We start from the raw sequence: 18,538 nt of genomic DNA, 5'->3' as shown, positions 1-18,538 counted from the left end.
TCGCGGCTGCAACTCCAGTGAATTTATTTGCAGTCTTGAGAGAATCGTGGGTCCGGCAACGCAGATCTGTGCTCCTGTGTCTGCTACGACGAGTGTGGATACTGAATTCCCGTTTCTATGGGAAACACAAGCCTTGATCGTGTGGGGGGAGAGGTGCGTGTCTGCAACAATCGCTAAACTCGAGGCAAGCGGCGCTTTCTTCGTATTCCTGCAGCATTTCTGAAAAGTGCCCTACCTTTTGGCACCCGTGGCACGTTATACCTCTTGCTGGGCACGACGCTCGACCAAAGGGATGGCGCCCCCCACAATTTCCGCAACGCTTCACATTGGAATTGCCGCGCAACACCGCGACGTCTGGCTCTACGTCATCATGCCTGTGACGTCATCACTCGAGGTGCCAGCAGACCCCCTCTCACTGATAGCGACGCGTGGGATACTTTCGACATCTTGGCGTGCAGCTTCGAAAGTGCAGCACAGTGCCTGAAGGGCATCTACACTCTTAAATGTCTCACATGTCTGAAAAACATGCCTCTTTAATACAGGGTCACTGAGCCTACCATTTTATTTTCCGCAACAGCATGTACTCTATTAAACACTCCCCGCATTTGGGACACTCAAAATCACAGTCGGTGGCCTTCTGAGCACACCTCGAAAAATAGTCGCTCACTAATTCCTCGCGCCCTTGTGCAAGGGCAAAGAATTCAGACCACTGAACTGCCTGATTCGACGACCGCAACACAATATTCCCGATGGCGTCCAGAGCCGCGTCTGGGGCGAGGGCATTCCATTTGGCATCTGAATACCGAGCGTCCAGTGCACGTTGCAACGCCGGTACACAGTTGAGCCTAATGTGCAGGACAACATCCTGCGGCGGGAACTTGTTAAGGTGAATCCAATACGTCATCGAACGTCCCAGGCTGAACGCTGCCGAAGACATTACCGCCTCACACTTCTCAGGGGCAGCAGAGACAGGAACTTTACCGGCACGTGCTCCTGAACCGGGAAGGGCATCCTGAAGGGAACGGATGGCACGCTGCTGGTCTGCAAATAACGTCTGTGCTTGCATGACGGCCTGTGACAAGGCCCTTGGCATTGCAGGTGAGGCACGCCTCGGCGTGGCCTGGGGTGGTCGACGTATCTGGGGCATGGTTGGTCCTTATCCTACTCACTGCGCCATGTTGGGTTTGCAATGACACAACGTCCTGGAGACTGGACTTTATTACAGGATACTCGGGAGCCAACTGACTCGCAACAGCGTATACAGAATTGCCAATAACGGATGCATGCTCGGCAGCGCATGGCCGAAGAACATATCGTACTAATGTCTTTATTTCGTATTGCATCTAGCATTTATCAGCATCAGTAATATTGTTTCTGCTGCTCGAATTTGTCGTCTAATCCTTGATATTGATGTTCAAATTTCACGGCCATAGGTCAAAACTAGTCGCATCTTTGTAATAACTAATAAAGTAATTATTTTTACTTTCGAGGTATATTCCTAACTGCTATTAGTGGATAAACAAGATTTAAGTTATTAAATTTGTTGATTCTATGATGCGTTTCTTATTCGGAATAATTCTAATCATAGAACATAATGCATAGATATTTAAAATTGTTGCACTGATGTAAAACCTGGCTTCGAATAAGATATTCACAACTTCTGGTGTTATTGACAACACCGTGATTTCTGATTTTTCTTTGCAGATTTTCATTCCCTTGTTTGTTAAGATGTTGTCCCATTCTTCAAGTTTACTTTAGAAGTCCTCCCTTCCCTTGTTACTCCTCTATAGCGTCGCATTGTCATCTGCATACATTAGATCAGTGCTTATCAATAATGGTGATAGGAAGCTTCCCTGCCTGACACCTGAATTAACATCAAAGCATTCATCTTTTTTTCAGCGGGGTCTTCACTCTGCATTTAGTACTATGGTGCGTGGTAAATAAAAAAATGGTCTCTCGAGTTTTTCTGGGATCTCATAGCATTCATCATTCATTGCATACATATTCTGTGCCTGGGTACACGATCGAAGGTTTTCTCTAGATCCAGGGAAACATCTATATTCATCCTAATCCTATGCTTTTTCACAAATCATTTTCAGGATGTTCCCTGCCTCCATGGTCTAAAACCATCCTACCACTCGACCAATTGTGATTCAGTAGGTATGTCCTCTCAGTCTCCTTTGAAAGCATGTGACTTGTGAACGAGCGCACATTCATACATCTATTTATCTCTCCATCCAGCCATTTATCTATCTATCTATCTATCTACACACACACACACACACACACACATATATATATATATATATATATATATATATATATATATATATATATATATATATATATATATTATATCTATATATATATATATAATATATATATTAATAATATATATAAGGGATATATATATATATAGAATATATATATAAATATGTAACATAAAAAGGGGGATATTTTAAACAATATATAATGTGATATGCTATGACGTGTTTTAGAATGTGGAGTCATCATTTGAGACAGAGTGTTCGAGTGACAGCTTAGGAATGCTAACGCATCTTTCTCTGAGGTGGTTTCATCAAAACTGCTGTCTTAGCAAATCAGTGACTCGTCCTGTCGCTATGAGAGCTTGATGTAGAGGTGGCTTTGAAACTGGGCTTAAGCAGTTTATGCGCGTGAACATTGAGTGTGGGTTTGTACGTATGTGTGCACTTTCCCCCCTACATTATGAAATGTAGGCTTATCATGAAGGGGAGACTATTACAGAGAGAAGGCAGAGCCAGGATGGCTCTGCCAAAGTGTTTTTATTGAGTGACAGTGCAACTGTGCTGAAATGGGTAAGCATTTTCTTTATTTTGGCCAAAGTGTGGCTGGATTGTATTTGAATATTTATTTCTGAGATATTCTGTTTATATGATCTTTTGATTATGCTCTTGTGCTTACCAGAGTGTTCTCCTGTCTTCTAACAGGCGATTCTGGTAAAGAGGGGAAATGTTTCTGGAGAAGAGTGGGGATTGTTCATTGGAGAAATGGTGTACAGACTTAATTACTATGCTGACTGTGCCTAGTGTTATGGCTAAACTAATGTTGGTGTTAGATTAATTACCGAGGGTTATCTGGGTTATTTGGACTTTGAGTTAACATATCATTTAATCATTTTGTTAAGAATCTGAGTTATTCAGTTAATACATTGCTTTTAAATAAATGCATATTTTTGTAAGTTCTGACTCTGATTTGATGACCTTAGATAATGGAAGGGAGGTAATATTGAGAGAGAGAGAGAGAGAGAGAGAGAGAGAGAGAGAGAGAGAGAGAGAGAGAGAGAGAGAATGTGTTACCAACTACCAGTTGCCTGCCGCTCTTGGTTCAACGTTACCTTTTAAAAATATGATAATGAGATTGACCAACTCGTTACTATATTATATATATATATATATATATTATATATATATATATATATATATAATATATCTATATATATATATATATATATATATATATATATATATGATATATATATATATATATTGACGAACTATCATTAAAACATGCGATATTTTATGTTGTCATAGAGCTGGAGGAAGGATGAAAGGAGTCGACCTTTAAGTGCTTTCGTGTATTTTTCACACATCCTCAGGATCAAGTGATACAAAAAAATCATTATTTGTTACAGACACCTCTGTAGCAGCAGTACGTAAAACTATCGTACTACTATTTAAAACTAATTGTCTAAAAATGTTGTTTACAAGTAATTCATCCAGTTCGTACATCCCAGGGCTGCTGTTGACCAAATCTATACGATTTTTCTTTACTATGCATGATTCAACAATGTTTTGCTTTGTGATGTCTTTACAGAACATTATCTGTTTCGCTTCTTTCCAATTCATGGTGTGGTTGCACTCATTCATATGTTGAAAAAACTGCTCGCATTATTCCCGGTTCTGACATTATATTTATGTTGCTTTTTAATCTTGTTTCCAGATCTTTTCCACTTTGTCCCATGTAGTACATTTTATTACACTGATTGCAAGGGATTTCATATATGCAGCCACTCTTCTGTTGAGGGAAATTCCTGATTAATATGTTCTTAAGTACTACACAGTTCTTAAAAATTACATTAACATTAAATGGTCTCAACAGCCCAGGGATGGCCATAAACTGGTTGCAGTATGGTAAAACAAGGTTTTTCACATTAAACTCACTCTTACGACCAACTTCATGAAACTTTTTTCTTGCTTTACAGAAAGCTCTGTCAATAAAATCACAAGGTTACTTAAGATTTGTTGCAATGTCTCGGACCTTCTGAAGCTCAGCTTCATGAAAGCCAGGGCAACTGACTCGCAGTGCCCTTAGAATCAAGGACGAAAATACCATCATCTTCGTTCTCGGATGATAGAATAAAAGTGTATGTAGGAATCTACATTTGTAGGCTTTCTGTACACAGAGCATCTAAAATTTCTATCATTCCTCACAATCACAACATCTAAAATCCCCAACTTAGTATCTATCTACTTCAGTTCCTAAGGTGAACGTTATTGAAGGTACTAGGGCATTTCATGCGGTTACGAAGCTCTCTTCATTTTTGTCAATAGGCCAAGCCCAACAAGCCCCATAGGATAGCCTACCTTTGGGAAGTATCCTTGGTAAGTAATTGATTTCGAAAAACTCCATATAAAGGTTACTAAGTAATGGAGATAACGGATTGCCTATTGCCCTGCCAAATTTTTGTTCATTATGCTTTTCTCCAAATGCAAATTTACAACGTGTAACACAGTTCTATAAATTTAATCATAGGTCTGTCCAAAGAGAAAGTTTTCCATTTCTTCCTTCATAAATTTAAGCAGTTCATCTACTGGTACTTTTGTAAACAATTACGTAACATGTCAAAATGGATCAACTTTATATCATAATTACAATTAAACCTTCTTAACCTCTCTAAAAATCCACATTATTTTTTACAGACACACCTGTTATATATCCAAGTATTGGAGACAACTCGTGAACAAACCTCCAAAACTTATAATGGGTCTAATAGGATTATCTTTCTTGTGAGTTTTGATAACTCCATATAAATATGGAAAGGTTGGATTTACAGCAGTGATCGATCTTTTGAAATAATTTCGTAGGTTTTTTTTTTTTTTTTTTAGAATTTTCTTGATGTTTTTTGTTGAAATAGGCATTAACATTATTTAAAGGATTGTTTCTTATTCCTGCGTAGGTTTCTTGATCTAAGAATAATTCTAACATTTTATTATCATCGTCGGCCTTGTGCATGCTGACCATGGATGTGTTGGATTTGTCAGCTCTAGTAATATGTAATTCTCTATCTTTTTCAAGCGCTTCAGTGGCGTGTTTGGTATGGTGTTGGCGTCCAACTGTAAGGACAATGCCTTATCGCAAATTCCTCTGTATATAATTCTACAATCGCGTTGTTCTTACTTCCCTCCTCGAGAGCGTTCAGCGGGCTTTCCGCCAATGTATATATCTTGTAAGATCATATTTTATGTATACTTTTATATTTTAAGTTATATGTCTCGCAAGAAACACAAATCGGCTCTCGCCGACTGTTATGGCCTCTGAGAGAGGTCCGCTTCAGGTTCGATATTATGATAAACAAAAAAATTCAACACCAACTGTTGAAACTGGGGATACGAATATAGAAAGAAACATTAACACAACAAAGGTTTATTTACAAGCTTACTAACAAAGATAAATGCAGAATGGTGTCTCCTATTTACATAAAAAAGGTAAAATCTTACACTGCATGAACTGGGGGAACAGTGAGGTAATGAAATTACTTACCAACCAGTTTTGTAAATCGAAGTGATGGCTTCACAAAAGGAGAACTCTAATGGTAGATGCCTTCTTGCCTCCGTATTGCAGAAAATAATGTCTACTCTTGATACTCGAAGGGCAGGAACTTCTCCAAACCTCTTGCAGAACGTTTCTTCTCTGAAGTTTTGCCCAACGTCGAAATAACTCGGTCGTCCACTCCTGAAGACGACTTAACCAGAATCCGATCAAACTCACGCGCGCCTTTTTCTCTCTGATCCTTCGTTGGTTCCTTTCTTATCTCACTCTGATGATCTCTGCTGCTGATCTCCCACTGATAATCTGATCTGTGGCTCTTACTGATGATCTCTTGTTCTGTGACTAACTGATGATCTCTCTTTTCCTACTTTGTCCGTCGTATTTATGCGGCATTCGGGGGGCGGGGCCTACGGCGAGCTTCACAGACTCCCGAGATTACCTGAACGATTTAGAAGTTTCTCGACAAAGTATTGCATCAGAAGTCACGGCGTTTCTTACGACACTTCGACGCCTGTTGCATTCCACAACGCTCCTGCCGATTCTAGAATCATCATGAGAACAGGTGCTTCCAACACACGCACGAAAGCCTCTTTGCTGCAGAATTTCTCGAAGATGCGTTTTCCTTTCCTTTATCTTTCTTTGCTATAATGCAACTACCACGACACCGACCCACTTTTACTATCTCGCGGGTCGGATACCACATTTCCGCCCGCATGCTGTATATTTGGATTTCCCTACCTGTAATAAAGATCAGTACGCTTCTACCTGCCTCTTTGTTCACACCTCACAACTGGTGATCGGCTCAGCCATTAAGGGACTAACTACCGCCGCTCACCTTCAGAGATCTTTAGCGGACTCACACGGCGCCTCAGTCTAGATCACTGAAAGCTCCTACCGTGGAAAAAAAAACCAACGCCTCTAACGGACTAAATACGGCATACCTTCCCAAGGTGTGTTTGGCCCGCCATTTACGACTCCTGTCGACCGTTTTGTGAGAGTGGACAATGGACGCAGACAGTTCCGCGCGAGAGACCCAGGCTTCCTCTGCCTCAACGGCAGCCTCGCACACTGCTGCCGCTCAAGCAGTCAAATTGCCCCCCTTCACAATAGCGAACCCAATCGTCTGGTTCATCCGAGCTGAAGGGCAATTCCGGGTTGCGGGACTCATGGACAAGGTACTGCAGGCTGACCTCGCCATGTCAGCCCTCCCGACAGAGGTATTTGACCGAATAACCCCCTGGCTGACCGGTCGAGCAAAGACCGAACCTGTCACACTCGACGAATTAAAGACAAGACTCGTGACAGCCTACTCCACGCCCATCGCGGAGAAAGCCGCCCGTGCCCTCAACCTAGTCACAAACCCAATGCGAGGCACCGACCCACAGGTTGCCTGGGACACAGTGATGGGCCTCCTCTGCCTGCCCGAAGTAGGTCCCGATGGGAAGAAGAAGGAAATCTGCCTGAGCCGCGAAATATTCCTGCAGCAACTCGAGCCAGATGTCCGAGGACAGCTAACGGATGCATACACCCTCCCCGATGACGAACTATTGGAGAAAGCTAAAAAGCTGATGCTGTCGAGCAAGGCTGCAAGGCTCACCGCTCCCCGATCCTTCGTGTGCCTAGCCGCAGAGAAGGGAGAAGAAGAAGAAGACGACTCAACACAAGAGATCGGCGCTGTGACCCAGAGGAAGTCCTCCCACACGCAGCGGGGCGAAAGCTCCTGGTGCCACTACCACCGGAAGTTTGGAAGGTACTCCAAGAGATGCAAAAGCCCCTGCACCTTCCAGCAGCCAAAAAACGGCGATGGCAGACAAAACCAAAGTCGCCCGTGGCAGCGGCCTCGTCGGAACCACACGCCGAAGGGTTTTATGTCCGCGAGGATGCTAGTGGACACCAGGGCGATGCACTCGATATTCCCGCCGTCAGGAAAAGACTGCAGCTGCAGGCCTGACAACCCAGCCGCCCTCGTTGCCGCAAACGGGACCCCCATCCATTCCTACGGCATGAAGTCCCTTGAGATATCCATCTTGGGGCGCAACTACGTCTGGCGTTTCACCATCGCAGACGTCAGGATTCCACTACTGGGGGCGGATTTCCTGGTGCATAACGGCCTCCTGGTTGACATGGGTCGCAAACGCCTCCTCGACACGGGGACATGCTGTTTCCTACCGCTTGCAGCGGGCCCAGGTGCCCTCACAATTTGCACCATCGCCCCCCACAAGTACGGCAACCTCCTACAGGAATTCCCTAAAGTTTTCAAACTGGAACTTCGTCAGGTGGCGGGGATGCCGCCCAAGCACAGAATATTCCACCACATCACCACCACGTGGCCACCGACGCACACAAAGTTCCGACAACTCCCTCTGGGCCGCCTTCAGGATGCAAAAAGGGTGTTCTCGGAAATGGAACGAATGGGTATCTGCCGGAAAGCATCAAGCCCTTGGGCTTCGCCCCTCCATATGGTACGGAAGCCTGATGGCACTTGGAGGCCCTGCGGAGACTATAGGAGACTCAACCTCACTACGATCCCCGATCACTACCCCTTGCCAAACATGCAGGAATTGACCGGGGCCCTCCATGGAGCAAAAATCTTCATAAAAATGGACCTTTTAAAATCTTATTTTCAGGTTCCGGTGCATCCCGAGGACGTTCCCAAGACCGCCATCATCACGCCCTTCGGCTCCTACGTTTTTCATTACTTCACCTTTGGCCTGAGAAATGCTGGGGCCACCTTCCAGAGCCTGATGGACAGCATCCTGGGGGACCTGCCCTTCTGCATCTGCTATGTCGACGATATTTTGATCTTTTCCAGGTCCCCGGAGGAGCACCTACACCATGTCCAAGCGGTTCTGAAACGCCTGCAGGAAAACGGGCTGGTCGTCCGATTCGACAAGTGCACCGTCGGCGCCGAGAGGGTGGACTTTCTCGGACACGAGATCTCTGCAGCAGGTGTGCACCCCATGGCCTCGAAGGTGGACGCGGTGCAGAAGTTTCCGACCCCAACTACGGTCAAGGCCCTGCAAGAATTCATCGGGATGGTGAATTACTACCACCGTTTCATCCCCGACGTTGCCCGCACCATGTCCCCTCTAACACAGGTCCTGAAGGGGAAACCAAAAAACCTGACGTGGGAAGCAGAACAAGCGCAGGCCTTCCACGACACGAAGATGGCCGTCGCCAGAGCCCCAACCTTGTACCACCAGGACCCCGCTGCGCCCTTACGCCTCACCACTGATGCCAGCAACATCACCTGCGGGGCCGTCCTCGAGCAGATAGTCCAGGGAGGGTCCCAGCCGCTCGCTTTCTACAGTAAGAAACTGTCGCCCGCCGAGACGAGATACAGCACATTCGACCGCGAGCTCCTGGCAGTGTACCAAGCAGTGCGCCACTTCCACTACTTCCTCGAGGGCGCCCCCTTCACTATCAGGACAGACCACCGCCCCTTGGTGCACGCCTTCACCAAGGCAGGCAACGCCTGGTCAGCGAGACAACAGAGGCACCTGGCAGCCATCGGTGAGTTTGGCTGCATCATCCATTATGTTCCCGGCGAGAAGAACCCCATGGCTGACGCCCTCTCGAGGATAGAGATCAACGCCGTGCACCTCGGGATCGATTACGAAGACCTCGCCCGAGAACAGGCCGCCGACCCGGAGACTGCCGCATATCGCACAGCCATCACCGCCCTCAAGTGGGAGGACGTGCCCTTCGGACTCGCAGGCACGACGCTCCTCTGCGACATCAGCACAGGTCGCCCGCGCCCGCTGATTCCAGCCTCCCGCAGGAGAGCCGTATTCGAAGTCATACATGGATCTCGCACCCCTCGGGCGGGACGACGATGCGCCTCCTGACGAAGAAGTTCGTCTGGCACGGAATTCGGAAGGACACCCTCGAGTGGGCCGGGACCTGCGTTCCGTGCCAAACAAGCAAAGTAAGTCGGCACACAGAATCGGGCGTGGGGAAATTCCCTCAGCCAAAATGAAGATTTGGCCACATTCACGTAGACGTCGTGGGTCCCCTTCCCCTGTCAGAAGGCGCCAGATACCTCCTGACGATAATCGATCGCTCCACCAGATGGCCCGAGGTGACGCAGATGTCAGAGGCAACCACCAAAGCGTGCGCCAAAGCCCTTCTCGCCAGCTGGATCAGTGGATTCGGAGTGCCGGATGATATCACGACGGACCATGGACCCGTTTTCCTGTCGGAGTTGTGGACCGCCCTGGCCCGCCTGATGGGGACATTGCTACACGCCACCACCGCCTACAACCTGGCGGCTAGCGGCATGGTGGAAAGGGTCCACCGATCTCTCAAGGCTTCCCTAATGGCACGCTGCATCGGCAAGGATTGGAAGAGCCAACTACTGTGGGTCCTCCTCGGCCTCCGGACCGCCCCTCGGGCGAACAGCGAAGCATCACCTGCGGAGAAGGTATATGGGGAAACATTGGCAGTCCCCAGGCGAGTTCTTCCCGACCAACGCTGACGACACAGACGTCTCCTTCACCAGACTTCGAAAATCCGCCGGAAAATTCACGCCTTGCATCAAGACCTTCTCCAACAGAACCAAACACTTCCTCCTGAAGGCCCTATCGTCCTGCAAACACGTCTTTATCACGGACGACGCCCGCCGCCCGCCACTAACGAGACCCTACCGAGGCCCCTTCTGCGTCCTCCGATGCACCGACAAGGCCTACTTCATATCCATAAATGGTCGCGAGGACTGGGTCACGATCGAGCAACTGAAACCAGCTTTCCTTATGGACGAAGAATACGCCGACGTGGATCCCACAAGGCGCCTCACGCTTCCTTGGCAAGAAACGACTCCATTGATCGCCAAACCACCCAGTCGAACCCCCCGAGGATCACCTCAGGGGAGGCATCCCGTCCCCAAAAATCCCTGAGGACTCCGAGGCCAAGGATCTACCACAGCAGCTGGTCTCGCGCACCCGGGGCCGCCTCCGCCGTCCCGCTCGCTTCTGCGAGTAGCGATCAGAAGCACTAAAAAATCATCCAACAATTACACCCTAATTATTGTCTTGGGGGGGAAGTATTTGTAAGGACAACACCTTATCGCAAATTCCTCTGTATATAATTCTACAATTGCGTTGTTCTTACTTCCCTCCTCAAGAGCGTTCAGCGGGCTTTCCGCCAATGTATATATCTTGTAAGATCATATTTTATGTATACTTTTATATTCTAAGTTATATGTCTTGCAAGAAACACAAATCGACTCTCGCCGACCCACTTTTACTCTCTCGTGTGTTGGATACCACATTTCCGCCTGTAATGGGAAAAACATATTTCTTTAATTATTAGTGATTTATTTAGGAATTGATTCATCATCATCCTCTAATATCTTTACACTGCTATTGTAAGTGATTGGAACTGTGAAATGTTTTCGTTTCTGTTGTGGACGAGTGTGGCAGTGTAGCCAGTCCCTTGTTTTGTTTTCTCTCACTCGAGTATGGGAGCGCTGCCCTGAATCTTTCGTCTGCGTTTTGGTAACACTAGCAACACGTGTAAGGATCACGAATGCTCTCGAGTGTGAGGACGTCAATCGGTCCACCCTTTCATTTTGGCTATTTTACCAAATTAATGATGCAAATGATTATCTATCCCTTGCGAGGTAAGCTTTTAAAGTCGTAATATTACCATTAGTTCATTAGTTAGAACAGATCACTATCGTGGAAGAACAGTAGCAGACGAGAATTCAAGTGCAGAGTTGCCTGCCCAGTCAGACATGTTGCAATGCCTCAACGAGAAAGATTTTCATTGTCGTGAAAGATACTTCACGTTCATCAGTTGTCATGAAATTTTGCTGTGTTAGTTTGAGTTGTAACTTAGCGTTTGACAGGGTTGAAAACATTAAAAAAGTGTTTTGTTTGTATAAAGTTTTTGCAAATACCAGTGCCAAAGGGTACCTCTCATGGAAATTTCCACTGCTGAGCATGATCTTAGACTAGGCTATACAGTAATTTAAGAAGGCCTACCCTAGACTAATTCTTTTGAATGAGGAATTATGACTATTTTTGATAAATATAGTTAGGCTATATGTATATAAATTCATGGAAAACTTAATTACATAGAACTTAGCCTGTACCCTCATTAAACTAACCTAACTTTGTGGCCTGTTGTAACCTAGTCAAATATCAGCCATGTAAACTTTGCCTAGGCTAAACTATATCCTGTTAAAAGGCACCTTAGCCTAATTTTACCTCATTTTAGTAAGTTTTACTCAGAAATCTTTCAGGTAACCTTATCCATTGACATATATTGTGTACAAGTATTTAGTACTGTGTGGAGTAGAGTATCAAAAGGTTTACACTTATTAATTGATTCCATGTTTGATACTTATCCTATGAGAAAATCAATTCCATAATCTGTAGTTGATATTTTTTTTGAAGTCTCAATATAGAGTTATTTTTTTTGTTGTAGTTTTAAACTGAGCTTGTATTGATTGCTGGAAATAAAAATTAAATAAAATGAATATTTCCAGGGATCTAGTCCAGGGGATCTAGTCCAAAGATCTAGTTCAGGAGTTCTGAAGACTAGGTTAATTAATCAAGTCCAGGAGACTAGGCCTGGGAGAAATTTGGCATGATGTAATGAGCAATAAAGAAACAAGCTGAATACCAGGAATTTTCTTCAATACCCCTAAAATGGAATTCAGCACTTCAACTACCTCCCAGTGGGAAGACCTCACCTGGCCTCATCAGTAGTAAGACCCATACTCACAAGGAATATCATGGAATAGCAGGTAGGACAGGCCTACCCTATTTTCCAGGCAGCGTAAACGTCAGTCTTCATACCCACCGTGTCAACTATGACAGTACCATTCTCCGACCTGTGTCTCCAGGCAAGAAGACTGACAACAGTGCATATGTACAATAGTATTATTCTTCTCGTATCTTAATGTCGTGGCGGGGAAAATCCGCCCGTGACACGCCCGCATCAATAAAGAAGAGATACGGGCTGCTCTACGAGCAAGAGCCCGTGCTGGCACAAGGCCAGTGTAGGAATGTTCCATTTGAGGTACGATATGTTTTGTTCATGAAACTTACCTGTCAGATATATATATAGCTGTATTTTCTGAAGTCCGACAGAAATTCAAAAAACTTCCGGCACACACAGTGGTCGGCCAGGTGGTTAGTACCCATTCCCGCCGCTGGGAGGCGGGTATCAGGAACCAGTCCCATTTTCTATTCATAATTTTTCTGTCGCCGGTGCTGGAAACACCTGTTTTCAGTACCTCCGTCTTAGGATTTTGGAAACTTCATGGCCGCTAAATATCCTAATTGTCTTTTGATTTATTGACTTGGATTTGTGGCTAGGCATACGCTATCTTAAATTGTTTTGAATATGATTCATTTTTGTATATCTGAATCTAGTTAGGCTAGTTTCAGAGGGTGTTGTCTGCTAAGATAGGGTGTGGCTACCGAAAGCTTCGGTAGTTCCGCACTCGATATGCACGAGGGCTATGTGTCTTGCTTCTTTGTTGAGATTTGTCATGTAAGGAGTGTGAGACTTTGTCTAATTCCATAAGGAAGACGTATGATTCATATGTACGCAATTAATCAGTAAACAAAGTCAGGGTAGGCTAACCTACCTGTAGACTATTTTGCCTAACCCTGTAGTATGGCCTACGGGCTATAAATATGTCTCGTGAGGTAATGCCCTTTACGTTATAGATTCCATCTGTATCTTGGAATCTAAGGTGCTCGCTCTCCTATCATTGTGGTGAAAAGTGCTACTTCTGTAGTTGTTACTCCTAACCCTGTAATGTTGCCTTCGGGCGGGCCCTAAACAGTTTCTGTAGAGGGTATTGACCTTTCTCTGATACTCTATCGATTCGTAACTTAGAATCGAAAGTGCTGGCTTTGGAGAGCAAAAGTGAAGTGGCTAAGTGCAGTGACAGTGCCCCTTGTGTAGTGGAGGGTGCGTCAGATCGGCCTTATTTCGCCTCTAGGCCGGGACCTCTGCTTGACTCCCAGGAACAGGGAGAGAGCATGTCCGAAAGCCGAAGGAGGGTTACGAGGAACTCCCACCGATCTGACGTGCCTTCGGCAGACCTGAAGTTACTCCCAGGCTGCCAAAGTGCGTGCACGAATCCTGAAGGATTGCTTCTCCGTCCTCCGAAGCGTCCTCCCTGCGCAGGGTTTGGAGCTTTCGGAAGGACTCGCGCCCTCTAAATAGAAGCTTTATAGAAGAGGACGTTTCACGTCCTCTCTCTCTCTCTCGTCATGCGTTGCAGTGAGAAGTAAGAAGGCGAACGTCGCCTGAACTCGTGTACGTCTTTCCACCGAGAAAAGGGAAAGCAAGTCATATTAGCAGGACGCTTTTGAGCGCGGACGTCCTAGCTTTGTTGCTGTGAGAATAAGAAGGCGTTCCCTCGCCCCGCGTATTCTCACACGATCAACCCTTCACCTGAGACTGCCTTCGTGCAGTCGTTTTTCTCTCCGAGATGTCTAATGCTCTTCCCTGAAGGCAGTTTCGCTTGCATTGACGCCTGTCAGGAGCGTGACGCTTTTCTGCACGCTTTTTTTTTTTTTTTTTTTTTTTTTTTTTTTTTTTTTTTTTTTTTTTTTTTGACGCTCGGCTTGGACGGGACGTTCGGATGGACGCCAGGCGCGCGCGCGGGTGCACGCCAAGCGCGCACCAGTAGGACGCCGAGGCCGAGCGCACGCCAGTGGATACCGAGCGCGAGCGGCGCGCCGAGAGTGCTCGCTGCTCGCCAGTGGACGCCGAGCGGGCGCGCCGAGAGTGCTCGCTGCTCGCCAATGGACGCCGAGCGTGCTCGCTGCTAGTCAGTGGACGCCGAGCGCGCACGCCAGGTGTGTCGCCTGGCTGAACGTTTCTGTTGAAGTCTTCAAGCTGATTTGGGCCTAAAGATTTTTTACCTAACTTCGGTGATCCCTTCTACATCGCCTGCGAAGAATGTGAAGTAAGCAGTGCTTCGGAGGAAGCTTAAAAGTGAAAAGGCAACTTCGTTTTCGAAACCCAGCAAGACCACGGGTTTCGTGAATTATAGAGGTCTTTTGTCAGTAATATTGCTTTTCGTAAAGTCCAGGATTGGATGGAGTTATGGAAAGCTCAAGGAAAGATCTCTTTTTCTCTACCGCAGTCAAGACTTTGCGGTAAGGCAGCAATGGGTTATGTAAAAGCTCGACGTCCTGCACGTCAGGACTCTCGGCTACGTTCAGTAGGATTCTTGCAAAGGCACTCATCAAAAGGAGGAAAGCGCAAGACAGGACTTCCTTTGCCATACTGCCAATAAATTTTGATACGGGAGAGGAAGCTGGTTGGAGAGTTTCTTCCTCTTCCCAGGATAATTTTGCAGCTTTTTAGCCCATCTGAAAGGGCTTTTCAGATGATAGATTTTGTTAGTTCCTAGTCGGGACTTACGCTGCCGAATTGAACATCGTCGTTCTACCTGTCGTAAGCCGTCTCTTAACAGGATTCTTGCCCCTTCCTCGTTTGAGACGGAATCGAAATAAAAATGCTCGACTTCCTGGATTACGTTTTGTCAATTCAGTGAATTTCCCCCATTGACAATATACTATCGTTTTGTCAAGTAAGTGGGTATCCCTCATTGACAAATTATCTCTTTGTCCCGTAAATGGGTTAGTTCTCATTGACAAACTTCTCATTAACTTTATATTGCGTAAGCGGATAAGCTCTTATTGACAAGATTCGGAAGAGCTCTCATTCATCATTCGCAGACTCGTACAAGAAATAGACTTGTAGACTACGTCAATGAACGCTTATGTCCAATAACATAAGAAGCTTGAGCTGTCCGCTTCAAATTCTCTTGAGTTTGTTTATGAAACTTGCTGTCAGATATGTATGTAGCTGTATTTCCGAATTCAGCTATATATATAATTCTTGCCAAGGTAAACTATGAAAAACTTTATTGCAATATAATATCATATTTTGCCTTGCGTTATTTTTTTTTACTACTGGTTGGCTCAAGTCATATACGCTTGCTGTAGTTACCTCTTCGGATGGCAACCGAGAGGTCTATTGTCTATTAATTTAAGGACATTTAATCGTTACTCCCTGCAGCCTTCCAGGAGTTTCCGATTTATCTTTTATTTCCGTTGTATGGTAGTGTTTATGACGACACAAACGCATCTATATATTTAGCGTTTTCTGTTTCGCTTAAATATACCAGCTTGAGAGTCTCTTTATGCTAAAAATTACGGACCTATTTCTTCGTAGAATAGGGTAGCTGGCAACCCAGGCATAAAGTTAAGAGACGACGATCGTAAGCTGCTGCTGTCATTGTCCCTCTCCGCCAGTCCAACGAGGCAGTACCAGCTCGTTCGCTGTCATGCGCTGTAGGTTACGTCTCTCTCTCCTGCGGGATTGACTGACTAACCGTATCTCTGTGATGGCAGTTACGTCTCTCTCTCCTGCGGGATTGACTGACTAACTGTATCATCTGCCCCTACAATCACGGACTTTAGCCTTAGATTGAGGGGATTTCTTACATGAATGAATAAACATTGCATTCGTTTTGCCTTACTATGTTCTCAGAGATATCTCTTACTCCTTTCGGTGCTCGTTACCGCACGGTATAGGACTACGAGTCTACCGCAACATTTCACTATTATATGCTCTCCTGCTTAGGCAAAGCGCAGCCTTTTTAGGGAAGTAAACATACTGTGTGAGGGAATGGATGAGCTTGCTGGGGGGACCATTTCCTTCCTAAAGAAGTTTGTTTCCCTGAATAGACTGCAATTCAGACCTCTACAGTTTTTTCCTACCGGGAAACTGAAATTTTATTAAAGATCTAGGAATGATTCTGAACATCTCTCGGTGCGTTAAGTATCACTTGAGGTGATAGAAAGAAGGTGCCGGACATCTGGAGAGGGTTTCAGATGTCCTGGATCATAATCTGAAAGAAGTGGAAGCAATTCTGTCGTCCCTCCAGTCCTGGAAACGAGTTTTTGGAACCAGTGGTCCATATCAACTCTGATCTTCCACAGCTCTCTCATATCTTAGGAAGTATCTTCTCTCGGTCCCTGTTCGGGTTTACGAGAAAGAGCCTATTATAACAACAGACGTAGAATGTAACGATCCTCTAGAGGTTCGTTACAGGATTGCAAAAGTCCGTACGAATCGTCTCGATCGACGGCAGCAACTACTGATTTCCGAGTGGAATCTTTCTTTAGAAGTATGTTGAGAGTTATGGAGACTTTAGGGACGTCCTTTCATACATCTCTTCGCTATGATATTGAACAGGGATGGATGATTTAGTCTCTTTTCCCCCCTTTCCCCTTTTTCAAACGCTTAGGAAATGTAATAAGATGATTTATACCATCAACGGGAGGGCGGGACGAAATGACGCTAATCGCCCCATGTTGGCCTTCAAGATCCTAGATTCACAGAGGTCACGTCCTTCCAAGGACCTTTTCCGAGAGAGTCGGTCTACTTTTCACGAAAGGTACCTATAACCTCTCCGCTCTGAGTCTGACTACGTTCAGACTATCGAGATGTTGACAGCATAAAGAATTGCCGTCTTCCCTTTCCGTTTGAAGAATGGATAAGCTGGCAGTCACAACTATTAAGGAATACGCAAATATGTTGTTGACGGCCTTTGGGCTCAGGAGATTTGCTTCTGTCAAACAACAAAGCCCTTCACGATCTTTGAGTTCAGTGGAATCTCGAAACTCGACTCACCATCTACTTTTTTGGTGCCTCACCTGTTTTCTCGGAGTCAGGACCACTCGTGCGAGATCAGGAGACACATAGTAGCCCTGAGTTTCTTGTTGACGAAGTCGGTTGCGTTTACACACCCCCGATGATCGTTTAACATGAGACCAGGTTGGACTGTCAGGCATTCGTCCTTCGGGACTGAATCGCCTTTTTGCTCCTCGCTCGTTTCTCCTGGCACCAGAAGCTCGAGTCAGGAGTGGCTCAGGAGTTGATTCGCTAACGACGTTGGGTTTGCGTTCATACCCCAAGGTTTGCTTAGCTTGAATCGCCCAGGCAGTCCAGACACTCATCCTTCAGCGAAGAATAGTGCCTTATGGGTCTTCAGGGTACAGCCTTGCTGTCCTTGATGCGTCCTGACTGGTCAACTGGTCGGTCACCTGACTTTAGTACAGACTGACTGACTGTGCATGTCCAGATCGAAGCTTTCAATATGGAATTTAGACATAGTCTGAAGTTGTTGATGTCAAAGCATTCGAACATCTCCTACCTGTTAACTTCTTGCACGTGATCAGGAAGGCCCTTTTCTAACCACCCTAGATACGACAAAGAGGGTTAGTGAGGTTTTCAGCCATCGTCAGAAGTTTTTGGCATTAGAGAACACAAGGCGGTGCGTTCTCTAAGCCTTCCGTTGTGGGCCTAAGAATGGACCCACCCGTTCTTGTTCTTGGGCCAGGAGCTTGGAATCAAGGATGGCACAAGTTATTGGGCAGGAGCCAGAGAGAGTCCTGTGCCCTGTCAGGTCTCTCAAGTTTTATCTACATAAAACTCAAGAAAGTCGAAGTCGTACGGACAATCTGCAGTGTTCCGAAAAGACCAGACTTGCCCATATCGAAGAACACCCTGGCTTTATTGTTAAGGAGTTCTTTCAAAAAAGCTCCTTCATTGTGTTGGCACAAAGATTTGAAATCTTTTGATTTGAATGCTCACGAGGTGAGGGCGCGGCCTCGGAAGCATTTCAACAGAGCATGGCACTCGGCAACATCCTGAGTACCATGTTTTAGCGAAGCAACTCTGT

General features: G+C 45.7%; 1 long non-coding RNA gene across 1 annotated transcript; it reads left to right on the top strand.

Moving 5' to 3' along the window:
* Positions 1-11,093: 11,093 nt before the first annotated feature.
* LOC135205226 (uncharacterized) lies at positions 11,094-12,435 on the top strand. Its single transcript, XR_010312498.1, has 2 exons — positions 11,094-11,431; positions 12,302-12,435. It is a non-coding gene; the product is annotated as an uncharacterized LOC135205226 (long non-coding RNA).
* Positions 12,436-18,538: the final 6,103 nt, after the last annotated feature.

Source organism: Macrobrachium nipponense, chromosome 49 (assembly GCF_015104395.2).
Source record: "Macrobrachium nipponense isolate FS-2020 chromosome 49, ASM1510439v2, whole genome shotgun sequence".
Classification (NCBI taxonomy): domain Eukaryota; kingdom Metazoa; phylum Arthropoda; class Malacostraca; order Decapoda; family Palaemonidae; genus Macrobrachium; species Macrobrachium nipponense.
This window is presented reverse-complemented; position numbering and strand designations above follow the sequence as displayed.